The 18,475-nt window shown below is 45.3% G+C and overlaps 1 pseudogene; it reads right to left on the minus strand.

Annotated features, from left to right (window-relative positions):
• Window positions 1-1,765: 1,765 nt before the first annotated feature.
• LOC127673714 (sperm motility kinase 2B-like) lies at window positions 1,766-18,363 on the minus strand (annotated as a pseudogene).
• Window positions 18,364-18,475: the final 112 nt, after the last annotated feature.

Raw genomic sequence — 18,475 nt, forward strand, 5'->3', positions numbered from 1 at the left:
AGAGCCATCAGTGACAGGTGAACACTGGAATGGCTTCAGTGCCAGTGAGATGAGGGTCTCTAGGCACTGGGAATCTATCAGGTATGATAGGGTTCAGAGTTGGCCTTGTTAGGTGATGTCCCTGTGGCAGAGCACATCTGGTCTGTGTCACTAGAGATTGTCCTCTCACAGAAAACATCTTTTCTCTCTCCCAACACACATTCTCCTTCTACCCAAATCTGACTTGTTCACTAAAGGACACTTGCCTGCAATCAGACATAAGGGAATCACACTGTTCAGTGGATCTAAGGGGAAAATGTTACAACAGTGAGAGTGAACACCTTGTCTCATGCAATTATTATCCTGTGGGTCAGGATGGACCTGTGGCTCCTCACAACCCTGGGATCCAACCCATGCTTCATCTGCATGTGGAATTCCCAGGGTTACCATGCTTGCCTCTGTAGAAGTGGGTCAAGCTGATGGTACCTAATGTTCTCCATGGTACTTCTGAGAATGCTTGCTGGGTCCAGAAGAAAGTCCACACTTAGGTTCTACAATTCTCCCCCTTCAGGTACCTGAAATCTTGGTCCCTTCAAAGGCACTTTTAATGATTTGGTGAATTGGGGCCTGAACTTTGCCTTCCTGGGGCTTTTGAACACCAGAACACCACAGGGCCAATTTTCCTATGTAAAGAAGATGCAGGGAAATCTCCAAGTTTGTCTTACACAAACATCGATTTAATTCTCAGAGTTATGACAAACATATCAAGAAGCCTTATATCTTCTACTAAGAGTGAGGCAGGAACATGCACGTGGTGGAGGTGTCTGATGTGAACCTGGGTAGACAGAGGGGCTCCTGTCGCTACCAGCTTTGGACAGGCTTTCAGCCCCTGCTCTGAATAGTGATGATGTTGCGATGGCCTTGGACCACCTGGGATATCTTCATTTGCTTCCTTCCTCCTGGCTGGACTCAGGGCACTGATTGAAGCTAACAGACCCAGAAGATGATGGCCTTCCACTAGGCTCCTCCTGAGGTCCATGTCTACACTTGTGTCCTCTCCAACACTGTGGCTGTAGGATGGTAGCATCGGGCATCCTCTGGTGATATTCTAAAATGCAACAACACATGTGTGAGGGACTGAGAAACTCAGCTGCACAGGGCATCTCTCCAGCTGTGGTTACCCTGCTCCACACTGCTCCCCAAGCTGCCTCCTCCTCTGAACCTTCCTCTCCCCCCCATCTCCTAGTTCCCATCCCATCCAATCCTCCCCTCCCTCAGAATCTCCTCCTCTTCCTTCTCCTACTTCCTCTTCCTAGCATGGTCAGTATCTTCCTTTTGTCTCCTTCTAGTGCAATGTGCCAGATACTCAGTATAGATGCCATATGGCATGCTAGATCTGTTTAAACATCATCCCACAGTGTCTAGACCTAGAATCCCCATGCATCATATCATATACATAGACAGAAGTATAATATTCCAGTTGACAGTGACATGATCACTGGGCAATGATTGTGCACACCTTTAATCCCAGCAGTTGGGAGGCAGAGGCAGGAGGATTTCTGAATTCGAGGCGAGTCTGGTCTACAAAGTGAGTTTTAGGACAGCCAGGGCTACACAGGGAAACCCTGTCTTGAAAAAAGCAAAAAAACAAAAAAAAACCATAAAAACAAAACAAACAAACAAACAAAACAATCCCGACACAGACACAAATAAAATAGATACATTCTTGTACACAAATATATCTGGGCTGGGCCTGATGTTTTTCTTAACACGCCTTCCCAGTGTTTCATTTTTGTGGGGAGACTTTTTTCTGCCTCAGACGAGATCTGTTTTGCATTGGAATACAAAAATACAGACTCAGGAGGGTTCTTCCCATCTTCCTGGCCAACCACGTAAACCCTCTGGGTGGGCCCCAGCTGGGTTCTGACATATCCTTTGCTGAGGTGGTGGGGTGGTCTGCTGTGCTTTCATTGCTCTGGCTATTCTTGGCTCCAAAGTGCATGGAGGAAATGCAGGGCACACTACTAGAACTTATGTGGGCTTGGCACATTGTGGGTGTTGTCTGGAGTGTCCTGCAGGGAAGGACACCAGGCCAACTGACACTTCTTGCTCTCCTCTCTCTAGGGACAGACATTTCACTAGTGGATGATGACCAGAGTAATGCTCGTTGTTTTTCTCTCCAACTTAGTTCAATTTTGAAAAGTATCAGGATCATCAGGGGAAGGTAAAGGTGTCCTCACTGGATTCATGGGCTTAGAACGGGTCAGGCTGTCACATTCATGAACAGCCTGTTGTTTCAGGAAACAATAGCAGGCCATGGCCTGGTTGTATTTTTTCTGAAATAAAGAATCTTTTATGTCTTGTTCTCTGAATCCAAGGTGTCCCATCGCTTTTATAATGGCCAGGTCTGGCCTGAGTGGGGGCACCTCCTCACAAGGATGTGTGAACACCTGGGGATCTTCTGTGATCTAAGAATGCCTCATAAGTTCAGAGACTTTTGGGTTTGCTGTCAGTAAAAGCCTAATCAAGTCCTGGAGTTCTCTTAATAGGGGAGAGGGGACAGGATACTTCCCTGACCCAACCTGTCTTTGCAGCTCTAATTAAAGTTGGGAGCATCAAATGGAATTCTGCTAGTGCTCATAAAATACAGGACAACTCCCAGGGTCCAAACATCGATCTTGGGGCCATCGTATGGTTTGCCAAGAAGCAGCTCAGGCACAAATGGGAAAGTCCCACACTGATAGCTCAGCTGCTCTTCTGGCTTCACTTGGGCACTGAGCCCAAAGTCAATAATTTTTATTCTTCCATTGATGTCTATCATGATTTTGCCTGGTTTCAACTCCCTATGAACTAGACCTTGGTCATGGCAATAGCTCATGGCACTTAACATTTGTTTGAATATATCCCAGGTGTCATCCTCCTGCATGTGGCCAGCCTCTCGTATATGGTGGTAAAGTGATTTACCCTCACACAACTCCATGATGAGGTATACTCTCTTCTCTGTCTCAATGACTTGGAAGAGAGAGATGATGTTGGGGTGATTCAAACTCGTCATGATCTCCACCTCTGATGTGATAGGATGGCACCAGCGTTCTCTCTTATGAATCATTTTGACAGCAAGCGGGGTGTCTGTGAGGCGGTGGTAAGCCAGCTTGACATTGGAACAGCTTCCATGGCCGATGGTCTTTACAATTACATACTGAGAGTGGAAACTCTCTATGCCAAAAAGTTTGGACTCAGGTCTGAGGTTTTCTGATTCTTCACTCCCAAACTCATTTGGGGCAACAAAGTATAAATGCTACCTAAAAGGTAGAAAAAAAAGGAAGATATGCATCTCATCTTCAGGGGTGTACCCTAATGAATGCAGCTGTCTCATACATTGTTGCCTGTCTTTGGATCTATTTCCCCTAGCTAGGTTGCCTTTCCTGGCCTCAGGGGTAGAGGAGAGGCTTAGTCCTACTTGGACTGGATGTCCAGGTGCAGGATGGTACCCAAGAGTCAGCCTACCTTTCTCTGAGAAGGAGAGGTAATATAGCAGGAGGGGCATGTGAGGTGGTGTTGGATTCCATAGCTGCCTGCAGCTATTACGACGTGTGTTGCTGGAACAGAAACTGAGGGATGGATAGGGAAGGGACAAAAAGAAAAAGGGCTAAGACAATATTCATTGATCAAAACCGGAAACTTTAATGGCACCAGACCTTTTAACAGTTTGGGCAAACCCTTCCCCCCTAGACTCCAGGCTGAGTTCTGGTGGAAGTTGTCTAGCTTCTCTTGGAGGTTCTTGTCTTGACTGCTCTGGCAGCTGGGTGGGTCACCTGCTTAATTCAGGAATTCCTAGACCTGGAGGAACAATGAACTTAACCTTTACTTCAAGCACTCCACCCTAGGTGGAGCAGGATCCTGGCTATCTGGGAGAAGTTAACCTTGACCATAGTCAAGTACATTCTTAGCACTCCACCCAAGGATAAAAATTCCTGCTTTAACCTAATTCCATATTATGTCCTAATGGCAGATTCCTACCCAAAGCCAGGGATTGTCCTTGACTAATGTCAAACTCAAACCATGTGCATGACTGCCCCAATATGGCTCTGTACAAGGTGGAACTAGGAGGAGAGGAGTGAGGGGGGGCTATGATTGGGTTGGAGGGTTTTGGGAAGCCATTAGAGATCCTCACTTCAGCCCGGAGGACTGACAGGGCAAAGGTCCTGAGTAAAACAAAGAAGAGCCTCTCCCATGATTGCTGGTGGAAGGAAGTCCTGAGATAACTGTTGGGTGCTCCAGACTATGCAAACATCAGATGTCTCCACCTGAGGACCCTTATCTCTTCCCGCAGAAACTGCTAAGATTGCCCCTCCTTTCTTTATTCTTGCCTTGAGAAGAGCTCTTCCTCTGAGAGCTTAAAACCTGTGTACCCCGGAACATTAAACTAGCCTCAACAATTGAACCCCCCTTTGCCTGGCTTCCTTCTTCCCCCCACTTTAACCCTCAGGTAGCACCTCTTCAGGATACTGGAATAACTGGATCTGCTGGATGGGTCCTAGTGACCTGAAGTAAGGTAAACTACTGGACAACTGAGAAGAAAACCTGGGGAAAATTGGACCCCACAGACCTCATCGCTCGTGAGTCGCTGGAGGGGCAGGTGAGTGGCCGAACAATTGTCGTCTGAATGTCATGGGGAAACAACTATCAAAAGAAGCTTTTTTTTTTTAATAGAAGAAATCAAGCAGTCACTGAGGGAGGGAGGAATAAGAGTTAAGAAAAAAGATTTAATTATGTTCTTTTGTTTTATTGATAAAAAATGCCCTTGGTTGGTTTTAAGTGGACCTGACATTCACCCGCTAACGTGGAATAGGGTTGGTAAAGAGATTAATAGGATTTTGAAAACAGGTGAACCAGTGTCTGATGCATTTTTTAGTTACTGGGGCCTTATACGGGACATAATAATAGATGCTGAGAATGGAGGAGAAAGTGCCTGTCTGTTAGCTGTTGCTGGCAACTTTCTGCAAGCCTCAAGACTGCCGTCATGCAAAAGCGAAGGTGGCAAGGGTGAGCTGTGCTCACCATGTCCCTCTGTGATTGTAGATATGCCTGAGGACAGGGAGGTCCATCCTCCCAAGGTTACACAATCCCTAGAGGATCCCAAAATTCCTAGAAGTATATACCCTTCTCTTAAGGAGTTTTCAAAAGGGCAAAATGAAACTTCAGACAAGTGCAGCCTGTGCTGCTTCTCAGACTCAAAATTAGACCCAGCCTCCTAGGCTGAGTAAGAGGAGGAAGCTGCCAGGTACAAAGAGGAAAGGTATGGTGATGCAACCCGAGAACCTCAAGCCTTTTTCATACAAAGACCCAGATTCGCTCGGCCCCCACCATACCTACCTCAGATGCTGTTGGTCCCTCCTGCTCCTCTGCCAATCGCAGTGGTTGAAGGATTAACTCAAACAAAAGCTATGCTCCAGGCGCAAATTATTGGGCTCAGGCAGGTCTTACATTTGCAACAAGAATTAGGAGACCTTTCTTTAGAAATTCAGAACTTACAAGAAACTATGAGAAGGGGACAAGATTCCCCTAACAGAAGACCGCCCTGGATGAAACATCAGCCTAAACTAACCTTCCCAGTCATGACCAAGGCCCATGATAGGCAAACCAAAGATAAACCTGAGCCAGACAGCACCGGTCTTAATCAAGGGGGAGACAGAGATGAGGACCAAGAAACTGAGGGAGGACAAGACTATGATAAGGTTGCCGAGGACTCTGAGGGAGAAGAATCTGACCAAGGGGACTATGAGACCTTGTGCCCCATGTACAAAAAACTTAAATTTAAGAGTATTAAGGAATTGCATTCAGGTGTAAGAAAATTACTGCATGAATGCACCCTTTACCATGTCCATTTTAGAAGGGCTCTCGGGGTATGGATATCATATACCTAGTGAATGGATTAAAGTGGTGCAATCCATCCTCAGCAGAGGACCATACTTAACTTGGAAATCAGAATTCATTGACAGAGCAGAAAACCTTGCTGCTAGAAATAAAAAAAAACCTTGAGTAAAACTGCCTCCTGGACAACAGATAAGCTGTGTGGAAGGGGTACATTCACTTCCAAGGAAAAGCAACGGGGGCTATCCCCTGGTATCCTTGCTCAGACAGTGCAAGCCACCTTGTCTGCTTGGAGAGTGGTCCCTGCCGCAGGGGCAGCCACTACCCCCTTAACCAAAATAATTCAGGGAGCCCAAGGGCCCTATGCTTAATTTGTGGGGAGATTGCAGGAAGCGGCAGAAAGGATCCTAGGTCAAAATGAAAAGGAAGGGCTTCTTGTTAGACAGCTCACCCTTGAGAACACCAACCCTGCATGCAGAGTCGCGCTACAGGGCAAAACTAAAGACCTTGATATCTCAGGAATAATTAAGCTCTGTAATGAGGTGGACCCCTTTACACAGCAGGTATCTAAATCCATTAGTTTGGCTATTGGGGCTGTCTTTCAAAAGACAGGAGACCCCAATCACCCCAGGAGCAAGACATGCTTTCAATGTGGACAGCCTGCTCATTTTGCAAGAGAACGCAGGGCTCCTAGGCAGACACCAGATCCTGCCCTTGGCCAAGGAACCATAAAACCTGCCCCTCCGGGAATCTGTCCCCTCTGTAAAAGAGGCAGACACTGGACTAACAAATGCCGTTCTTGGACCGACGCCCATGGGCAAGCCCTTACAGTGGTCCTGGGAAACGGGCTGAGGGCCCAACATCGGGGCCCTTACTCTTAGGCCACAGCATACCCCCAAATACAGGAGCAGACACCAGTGCCGATGCCTTATCTAGGGCAACACCAGGAAGTGCAGAATTAGACCTATGTTCATCTATCACCCGGGTTATAACCCCAGAGGAAGGGACTGTTATTATAGAATCTAGAAAGTTTGGGCCCCCACTTTCTGGTATGTTTTTCTTGATAATTGGATGAGCTTCAAGCTCCCTTTAAGGCCTTATTATACTCCCTTCTATAATAGATGCTGACTGTTCAGGAGAGATCAAGTTTCTTGCCACTGCCACAAGGGGCCCAGTAACACTCAGAGCTGGACAACACATTGCACAAGCATTGCCCCTTCCTTTGATAGGACATTTTCCCCACAAAGGAGAAAGGTGTGGCTCTTCCTCCCCTGGTTCTTCTGATATCTACTGGATTCAGAAGCTGACTGAGGAGAGGCCCATGATGACGCTATGGCTAGAAGGCAAACAGTTTCATGGCCTATTGGATACTGGGGCCAACACAACAGTGCTTTCCTCCAGGCACTAGCCTTTAGCTTGGCTACTTGAGGCCACGGCTACACATTTAAAGGGAATAGGACAGTCACAAAATACATTACAATGTTCAAGGCTTCTAAGTTAGAGGGATAAGGAAAAGAATACAAGAACAGTTAGGCCATTTGTAGTACCTGGACTCCCTGTTAACCTTTGGGGGAGAGATATTCTGTCCCAAATGGGAATGATGATGTGCAGTCCTAATGAAATTATTACAAATCAAGTGTTAAAAATGGGGTTCCTCCCTGGAAAAGGATTGGGCAAATGTGAACAAGGAATAACAGAACCCCTGGCTCCCACCCCTAATACAGATAGGAAAGGCTTGGATGCGGACCTTTTTCATAAAGACTGCTGATCCCCCTGCAGTACAGGGTGATAAAATATCTTGGAAATCAAACGACCCAGTCTAGATCGATCAGTGGTCCATGCCTAAAGAAAAGGTTCAGGCTGCCCTAAGTTTGGTGCAGGAACAATTATGTTTGCCCTGGAGGCCACCAATCCTTAGGACAGAAATGTGGTTGCCATGACAAATACTTTTGTGCCTCTTGGGGCTGTGAGACCATGGCTGATATCTATTGGAATCCCTCTTCTTCTTGGGACCTCATTCAGGTCCTGGTGTAATACCTTTACAAATAACCTCTACAGGCCAGGGAGAGAAATTTGCCTGGGAAGCTTCATGAGGAGCTGAGTGGGGCCTATGTACCTATAGAGCAGGCAGACACCCATGTCTTTCCTTTAAATTGCAGTTGGAAAAGACATTACCCTATATATATCAAGCCTCCATTGGACTTAATCATCAATTACTTAATTTTGCCCCCTCATCACTCAGAGAAGCCCCAGAGCCTAGGAATCCATCAGCCACACGGGCTTCACAAAATTCTTCCTTGACTAATTTGTTCCAACCCAGCATCCCCCTGGGGCTCCGTGCAGTCATCTCAGTAATTCTTTCCACCCTTAATGCATCTGCCTCTGCTTTGCTTCTTAAGGAACAGGAAGCTAATTCATCTAAATATGTAGAATGCTGGATATGTTTTTTGGCCTCTCCTCCATTCTACGAGGGTGTTGCTCTTTTTGGAAATTTTACATATACCAATGATTCTGAGGGTTTAAATGAAAATTTCTTAGGATTCACCCTCACAGAGGTATCCAGGGTAGGAAGCTGTGTTCTGGGAAAACATATGCTCCCCCCTCAACAATTGTTAGAGATATGCAACCATACCGTAACTATTGACAATCATTATGCGTATTTGCTAGCCCCAAATTATACCTATTTGGCGTGTTCCTCAGGATTGACTACCTGTATTATAATATCTGAATTCATACAGCATCACGATTATTGCGTGCTAGTACAAATACTTCCAGCGTTCATGATCCAAGAGACCTTTTAAACTTCTGGGATGATAACATTGAGATGCCCCATAGGGGGAAGAGACAACCTCTTACGGTTATCACCCTTGCTGTTATTCTAGGATTAAGGGCAGCCGGAACAGGAACAGGCATCGCCTCACTTGTTACCTCTCAACAGAATCTACAACAATATCATTTACTTAGTGCTGCCATTGATAAGGACCTGGGTGAACTGAGAGGTGGTTTAGCCAATTTAAAAGACTACTGTTGCCTCCTTATCAGAAGTAGTATTACAGTATAGGAGAGGTCTTGATTAGCTCTTCTTGCTGCAGGGAGGACTTTGCGCAGCCTTAAGGGAAGAATGCTGTGTTTATGTAGACAAGACAGGACTGGTAGATAACAGTCTGAGGAGAGTAAAAGAGAGTCTAGAGAAACGCATAAGCGAACGAGAACAACAGGAGTCTTGGTATAAAAATTGGTTCTCCACGTCCCTGTGGTTTTCCACCCTACTACCTTCTATTCTAGGACCTTTCTTAGGGTTATTACTGTTAATCTCCTTTGGTCCCTGGGCTTTTCAATGATTAACCCGCTTCATTAAATCACGAATAGATTCTACCCTACCCAAGAATTATGTCTCCGTACAGTATCATCGGCTAGACACAGGAGAAATGCTGGACCCGGGGGACGAGACAGCTCCCAGAAACAACCGCAGCACCTGACACAGAGAGGCTCAATTTCAATAAGCTCCTTTTGTGAGACTCTGTTTGGCTCCCACTTATTCATCCCTGGGCTTGTCTGAAGGGGGAGCTGACCCAAGGTAGCCGTCTTAAGGACGGGCAACTTCCTCCATCCCCCTGACCAACCTAAGACATGGGGCCTTGAGGATGACAAGGTAACCCTACGACGGGTAAGGCTGAGGGATAAGAGAGGTCGATCCTAAGACAAGAGACGGCTACACATTTTCGGTCTGGCCCCCTTGCCCAGTATTTCTGCCCAGACCTTTCCACTTTTAATATAAGGAAAGGGAGGAAATGTGGGAAGCCATTAGAGATCCTCACTTCGGCCCGGAGGGCTGACAGGGCAAAGGTCCTGAGTAAAAAAAGAAGAGCCTCTCCCATGATTGCTGGTGGAAGGAAGTCCTGAGATAACTGCGTGGTGCTCCAGACTATGCAAACATCAGATGTCTCCACCTGAGGATGCTTATCTCTTCCCACTGAAACTGATAAGATTGCCCCTCCCTCCTTTTTTCTTGCCTTGAGAAGAGCTCTTCCTTTGAGAGCTTAAAACCTGTGTACCCCGAAACATTAAACGAAGCCTCAACAATTGAACCCCCCTTTGCCTGTCTTCCTTCTTTCTCCCCTACCCTTATGACCCTCAGGTAGCACCTCTTCGGGTCTCTGGAATATTTGGACCTGCTGGACGGATCATAAGATGAATAAATAAATACATAAATAATCTTTACAAAAAAATAAGGTAGGTATCTTAGCTTAGAAACAATGGCCAAGCTAACTAAACGCCTCAACACTATCCCTTACACAGGTGTTCTCTTACCTTCCACACATGCACCTAAAACACACTCGTGCACATGCACACTCTCTCTCACACACAACACTTTCACACACACTCTCACACATACCAACACAAACACACAGGTGCACTCAAACGCACCCACAGGTATCCCTACACAAACACACAAATAGGTACTCACACACAAGTAAACTTAAAACACAACACACACATTCTATACACATACAAACACACACACACACTCAAGTAACATTCCTCCCAAACACACATTGATCTAGTCACGAATACATAAGCTCACACACAAACAAATCAAAAGCAAAATCCACACACAAGTCCCAAGATACAATGAAATCACAGAGAGCACCACTCCACCAACTCCTCTCAATGTACTCAAAGAAATGCAGGTGTGGCCACAGCTTAACATATGCTAGCTGGATGGCAGCATACTCCCTCCTCATGAGGTCAGAGCAGGACCTGTCCTGACAGGGCTGGGAGGGACTCCAAGGCAATGGCCTAGGTGGGCTATGGAGACTGACATTAGGCTTTTAGAAATCAAAGCAGGTAGGGTGTTTTGCTGTCCTTAGGTCTCTGGTTATAATTATTGCTGCACCTTCTGCTTTAAAGTCCTCATGCCTACACTCTGGGTGTCACCGTGCATTCAAACTAATGTGTCCCAGATGATGTTACAGCTTAACAAAAAAAAAAAAAAAAAAAAAAAAAAAACAATGTTCTACTTGTTAAGATCTAGGTGGCAAAGATCCTTTCCCAATTTTTTGGTTACTGTTTTGTCCACTTGACAGTGTCCTTTGCCTTACAAAAACTTTGTAATTTTATGATGTCCCATTTGTCCATTCTTGATCTTAGAGCATAAGCTATTGCTGTTCTATTCAGGAACTTTTCCCCTCTGCCCATGTCCTCAAGGGTCTTCCCCAGTTTCTTTTCTATTAGTTTCAGTGTGTCTCGTTTTATGAGGAGATCCTTGATCCACTTGGAGTTGAGCTTAGTACAAGGAGATTAGAATGGATCATTTTTATTCTTCTGCAAGCTGACCTCCAGTTGAGCCAGTACCATTTGTTGAAAAGGCTATCTTTTTTCCACTGGATGGGTTCAGCTCCATTGTCAAAGATCAAGTGACCATAGGTGTGTGGGTTCATTTCTGGGTCTTCAGTCCTATTCCATTGATCTACCTGTCTGTCACTGTACCAATACCATGCAGTTTTTAACACTATTGCTCTGTAGTACTGCCTGAGATCTGGGATACTGATTCCCCCAGAAGTTCATTTACTGTTGAGAATAGTTTTAGCTATCCTGGGTTTTTTGTTATTCCAGATGAATTTGAGAAGTTTTACCAACCCTGTATCTGACAGAGGGCTAATATCAAATATATACAAAGAACTCATGAAGTTAGACTCCAGAGAGCCAAATAACCCTATTAAAAATGGGGTACAGGGGCTGGAGAGATGGCTCAGCAGGTAAGAGCACTGACTGTTCTTCCAGAGGTCCTGAGTTCAAATCCCAGCAACCACTTGGTGGCTCACAACCATCTGCAATGAGATCTGATGCCCTCTTCTGGTGTGTCTGAAGACAGCAACAGTGTACTTAGACGTAATAAATAAATCTTTAAAAAAAATGGGGTACAGAGCTAAACAAAGAATTTTCAACTGAAGAACTTCAAATGGCTTTGAAGCACCTTAAAAAATGTTCAGCATCGTTAGTCACTAGGGAAATGTAAATCAAAACAACCCTGAAATTACACCCTTTAGAATGGCTAAGATTAAAAACTCAGGAGACAGGTGTTGGTGAGGCTGTGGAGAAAGAGGAACACTCCTTCACTGCTGGTTGGAATGCAAGTTGGTACAACCACTCTGGGAATCAGTATGGCTGTTCCTCAGAAAACTAGGCATAACACTTCCAGATGACCCTGCAATATCACTTCTGGGCATATACCCAGAAGATTCCCCTGCATGTAATAAGGACACATGCTCCACTATATTCATAGCAGCCCTATTTATAATAGCCAGAACCTGGAAAGAACCCAGATGTCCCTCAATGGAGGAATGGATACAGAAAATGTGGTATATTTACACAATAGAACACTACTCAGCAATTAAACCCCATTCACAAAAGAACACACATGGAATATTGTCACTGATAAGTGGATATTAGCTCAAAATCTCTGAATACCTAAGACACAATTCACATATCAAATGACTCTCAAGAAGGAGGAAAGAGAGGTCCCTGGTCCTGAAAATGCTTGTTCCAGCATTGTAGGGGAATACCAGGACAGAGAAGTAGGAGGGGGTTGATAGGAGAACTGGTTGAGGGAAGAGGGCTTAGGGTACTTATCCCTGGGAAAGGGAAAATTATCTTGAATGTAAACAAAGAATAATGAAAATAAAAATTATAAAAAAAAGAAAATGGACAATCTGTAAAGAGAATGCAAAGGTTCATTTTTTTTTTCAAATAAAAAGCAGACATTAAGAAATAAAAATATATAAATAAAAAATTAAAAAAGACCTAGGTGGCACCTGCCATTCTGACATTACCATAGCCACTTCATTTTAGACCTGCACCCAGCCATCTTACATTATTACAGAGGACCTTTCTTGTGCCTGGCTAACCATTAACTGCACATCCCAATAAGTTCTATGTTCTGGCGTTCTGACCCTTGCCCTTCTTTAGGGACAACCGTAACTAAGGTCAGTTAGAATTGCTTCCTATAGTTAGCAAGAATAAGCTTGAACCTGAACCAACCACCCAGCTGCCTGGCAAGACTCCCTGCATGTGTGTATGAGCTTTTATGGTTGCTTTTATAAGCATTTTCTGGGAAGCAGTCAGGCTTGCAATCTCAACTCCCGAGTCTGATCTGCATCCTTGAGTGACCAGTACCAGGGTATGTGTCCAATAAACTATCCCTGCATGACCCAGGTGGATGAGTGGCTTGTGGACTGTTTCCTGAACCCCAACACTGCTCATGAAATATAATAAGGCAGCTTATTTACAAACATTAGAATGACAGATGCATTTCTCATAATGTCCAAGGTGTCTGATTCTCATCCAAAACCTGGGAGGAGTCTTGGAAATAGACAAGTGGTTAGAACACGTGCCCTGCAACGTGGGAGGGCCTGAATGTGAATGCTTGTGAACGATAAGCACTTACACCTGCAGTCGTAGAGCACATACACCTAGGAAGTAGGAAAAGCAAGAGAGACAGCAAAATGCCCGGGAGTTGTGGGCCAGGTAACCTTGCATATACAGTATTGAGCCACAAACCTAGTGTCACACAAGGAAGTAGCTAAGGTCTGACAAAAACGTCCTCCAATGTCTACACACATGGTGAGCATATCCATGAACATACACATACAAGCTTGTTTCATTCTCTCTTGTCTCTGTCTGTCTCTCTCTCTCTATCTCTCTGTCTCTCTCTCTCTTACACACACACACACAAACACATTCACACACTATTACAACATCCACACACATACACACACTTTCTCACACACATTCATACATTACACCAACACACACTCTCACACTATTACATACTCATATTCTCACACATACATACACACATGCTCACACACATTCACACACTATTAAAAACACTCACACAAACTCACTCTCACACATTCACACACAGAGAGATACACAGAATGGGTGAGTATACCCAGTATTATATATAAAACAACAAAACAAGCACTCTTTATGAACTATGGTTCCCTAATAAAACTTTTCTTCAAACATGAGGAAGAAACTCACTAACTCCCACAAATGAAGAGTGAGTTAAGGGAGTTCAGAGTCTCAACAAGAAATAGAGACCTGTGCACAATCACAAAATTCAATTTGAACTTGGCTTCTTCCAAGATGTGAGAGAGGCCAAGTCACATGACTCTAAACAGCAGTGCCACCAAGGCTCATGTGCACAGAGATGTGCTTCTCTGACACTAGTACCTGGAGAAATTGGTCAGGGCTGCAAGAACCACAGTAATACATGCCATTTATATAGGAGTGGTGGGATTTTAGCATTTTTCAGTGTGATATCAATGCTAACACAGAAAAAAAAACCCTAAAACAACAGAAAGAGAAATTCAAGGGTTTTGTTGTTGTTGTTGTTGTTGTTCTTTTTGTTTTGGGTTTTTTTTTTTTTTTTTTTTTTTTTTTTTTTTTTTTTACTAAAATCCCAGCCAAAGGCAAAAGAAAATATTCAGGTAGCAGAGACAAAGTTGTAGGGCTAATGAAGAACACAGCAAATGCTTTCTCAGTGGCTAGTTCATTCTCTCTCTCTCTCTCTCTCTCTCTCTCCATCAGTGTGCACCCACCCAGATCTGTGGGGAGTGTCCTAAGTTCATGGAGAATCATGGAGAATCCAGTGTGTTCTTTAGGTGTGCTCTTTCTGCTGTTTCAACTTGGTGTCACCATAATCATTTGGACAATATTAATATTATGCAGAACAGCTAGTACCCGTAATTCTGCCCCTAACACACCCAAGGGCAAAGGAGAGAATTATATGCATTATAATAGATAATATGGATTTTACAGATAAGATCTACAGATCAACTTAAAAGAGTTCTGGTGTTGCAGATCCAATCCTGAGCCTGGTGCGTATTAGACAAGTGCTGCCCTGTTGCTTCACACCCTAGACCCAGAGCTTTTGAACTCAGTCTTATATACTCCCTGTAAAGTGTCCTGTGTTCTGTGTTGCAGCGGGAAACAAAAAGTCCTGAGTTTCAGCTGCGAATGGACAGACCCTCAGCTCAGGGCAGACTCCCTGAACAGCTGCCTGAAAACTGCTGTAATCTCTTTAGTCCTTGACACAAACCAGACAGGCATATGGGACTCTGGGCAGAAAAGAATTTCAGAAATAGCCACACTGAAGCGGAACCAGGATTAATTACAGATATTATTAGAAAGGTGAACAAGAGAATAGAGCCATGGGTGAAGTTCCATGAGAAAGACTAGCCTGAAACAGGAAATATTAAAATCGAATGCTCATCCAATGGTCTTTGCCTGGGTAACTCTCCGAGAAGGCGCCAGACCACGCCTCTGCTCTAGTGCCAGCAAGGCAGTCAACCAGAGGCTCAGAGCTCACACCTGGCTTCAGGTCTCCTAGCTGGAAGAAAGCAGGTTCCATAATCTGCCAAACAAATTAGGGTTCCCACGTGTTGCTCCTCCTAAAGTAAAGCCTCTGTGCTCTGGATGAACTTTAGGGCAAGAAAAGTTCAACAAAGCCAGGATGCAAATGACAATTGTGAAGGATGCAGGGTGATAGCAGACTGCCTTTGAAAACAAGTAGCCTAGACACACAGAGAATGATCTCTCTCTGACCCCAGCTTCTCTACGGTGTCCACATTTAGTGCCCGAGTAGCATTACCTACGTCCATTGAACACTCTGAAATAGCCACCATTTCCTGTTCTCTGCCACCCATCTGCCCTACAGGTAGATGGGCAGAGAACAGAAAGGTTGGCAAACTTGAGAAGATCATTCCTGGCCTGTTCTATATTCTGTGTGCTACTATTCCCTGTCAGTCCAGGAAACATTACAAGGTGCTTGCAGAAAAAGAGAGACCATGAGAAGGCAAAAAAAATTACATATGTACTGGAAGGATGCTGGAGTTGAGTAGAAGCAAAAACACAGAAGACAGCAGGGAGGTTGAGGTCATCTTAAAACCAGCTTCTGAGCCAGGGACATGGCTTCTGAAGAGCTCTGAGTGCACTGCTGTGACAGGAGGGAGGGGGACAGGGAGGGAAGGCAGAGGGGAGGGGGAGGGGCCAAGGGGAGAGGTTTGTGAGAGAAGGGAGTGGAGAGGAGAAGGATGGGAGGGAGGGGAGGGGGAGAAAGGAGAGGGGGAGAAAGAAGGGGAGGAAAGGGAGATAGATGAAGGAGGATGGGGAGGAGAGGTGCATGAGGAGAGGGCAGGGGAGGGGTAAGGGAAGGGGAGAAGAGGGAATTGTGGAAAAGGGATGGGGATGGGGAGGGTCAGGAGAGGAGATGGAAGAAGGGGAAGGAAGGAAGGAAGGAGAGAGGAATGGAGAAAGGCAGAACAAGAGGAATGAGAGAAAAAGTGAGGGAAGGAAGGAGAAAGGGAGAGAGAACAGAAAGGAGGAAAGGACATTCCTGTCCCATGTGAAGCTTTGTAGGGCTTTAAGCAGATGGCAAATATTGTGTGTGACTGTCTTTCCTTTCGTTCACCTCATCTTTCATTTTGTTTTAGGTTTTCTTCTTTCTTTCTTTCTTCTTTTTATTATTTTTTTTGAGACAGGATCTCAGTCTCTAACTCAGGTTTGTCTCAAAATCAAAGTGATTCTCCAGTCTCAGTTTCCTAAATGCTAGTGTGTTTAGAGTTATTGCTATTTTATGAAGGTTTGCCTATGTATGAGTGTGCACCACATGTGTACCCTCAGAGCCCAGTCCAGGGCATGGGGTTCCCCAGAACTAACGTTACAGAACCTTGTGAGATGCCCTATTGGTGGTGCACTTAGCACCCAGACAGGTGATCTGCAAAATCAGTCAATACTCATAACTCCTGAGTTGGGAATATCTCCAGCATTGCTCCCTGGGTTCTTATCCTTTTTAACATTATGTGTTAAACACAAGACATTGTGTTTTAACGGGTAGCATCTGTTTTCACCTGGGAAATGAACAGGGATTCTTAAACATACTGCTGGAGCTTCCTGACCTTAGGGCAGATGCTGCCATTTTGAGACAATGAACAGGAGGATCGTGTGGTGGTGGTGACCAGGTGATACTCAATGACCTCGGCTCTGTGGTCAGTAGCTCTCTCAAGCTTTGTCTAAGGCCCGTCTTGTGGGAACGCCCTAGGTAAGCCCTGGGCACCCCAACTTCAGCTGCAATTGCTTCCTTTCTCCTTCCCAGCCACTGAGCGATTTCACCATTGCTATTACTGGACAGAAACCTCCTTCAGGGAGTGACTATGTCTATTCAGAAGGCTATATACCCAGAAAAAATTCTCATGTGTCAAACAGGAGCCATGATTTTGAACTAAGTTATGTAGAACTTCACTCAATATCCAAACAGTTAGGCTGGAGCTTGTGTTTCTTTTTATAGATTCTAGAAAGCTACACAGATGTTGACTGTGTACGGAAACACAGCTCAAATCCAAGGCCAGTTGCGTCTGTTTTGCCTGTAATGTGAGACCTGTGCTACTCAATGATGCTCTGAAATATCACCTGCTTATTGCTCAGTCACGTGTATTCACCTAGGCTGGTGACGGCTGTTCTTAGCCTCTGTCAGAGGCACTGCCATGTCTGGGTGTCTCCCAGGGGCTCACAGGCTGAGAGACTGGTCTCCGTGGTGGTGGCTTTGATGTGGTGAGAGCTTTGGGACTACGGCAATGTGGAGGGATCATGGGGTCATTACCTACAGAAGGGACTAGATTTCATAGGCCCAAGCTATCTCTATCCAAGAGCTGTTATAAAAGAACATTGCCAATCACCACCACTTCTCCGGCTTCCTGATAAGTGACTGCTCTGGTATGTGCTTCTGACATTATGATGACATCAGAGGCTCATAGGAACCAAGCTAGGATGACACCATGACCCTAAATTTCTGAAACAGTCAGATAAATAGACCCCAATGGTTCACATATTATCCAGACTTGAATATTGGGCTATAACAATAAAAATTGGACAATTACAGAGATTTACCACAGTAAATATCACCTTGGCTCACTAGGAAGGCCTTATTTTTTCCACATATTAATATCTGCATACTGTTACTGGCGGACCAGGGTTTAACACACAGCCTTCTCTTTCTTCCCCACTGCCACCCCTCTCTCATTTGGAGCAAGGCAAAAAAAATTACATCAAGGGGCAGGGACACCCCATCCAGGGATGAGGAATCTGGAAGAGAGAACATAGGGAACACAGGGTGTTAGAGCACCTTCCACAGGAGCTGGACAGGCTGGGGAGGTGCAGATTTGCTAAGCAAGCAGTGTTTCTTCCCACTCTGTGCCACAGTTTCTGCCCCACACTCTTGCCTTCTACCCTGGGGTAATCTGGTTTTTTTTCCGGGCTGGGGTGGGAAGTAAAGGTGGCTTTGACCAGGTTCAGCTCGCATTGTTACCCCAGCCCACCCCACCCCACCCCACACCACCCCACCTTACCCCACCCCGAGTACAATTGGGAACTGGCTCAGTGCTCACCTTCCTCTGTCCCCAAGCCACTGTTGCTGCTGTCCAGGGACTCGCAGTCCCAGCTCTCCATGCTCCCAAAGCCCCAGGCATATCAGGGACTGGAGTCAGGACCAGGACCAAGAGGAAGAGGAGGACTAGAAAGGATCCCAAAGGCTAGACATGGCGGGGTGAGGCGCCAGGAC

Source organism: Apodemus sylvaticus, chromosome 23, assembly GCF_947179515.1.
Source record: "Apodemus sylvaticus chromosome 23, mApoSyl1.1, whole genome shotgun sequence".
Taxonomy (NCBI): domain Eukaryota; kingdom Metazoa; phylum Chordata; class Mammalia; order Rodentia; family Muridae; genus Apodemus; species Apodemus sylvaticus.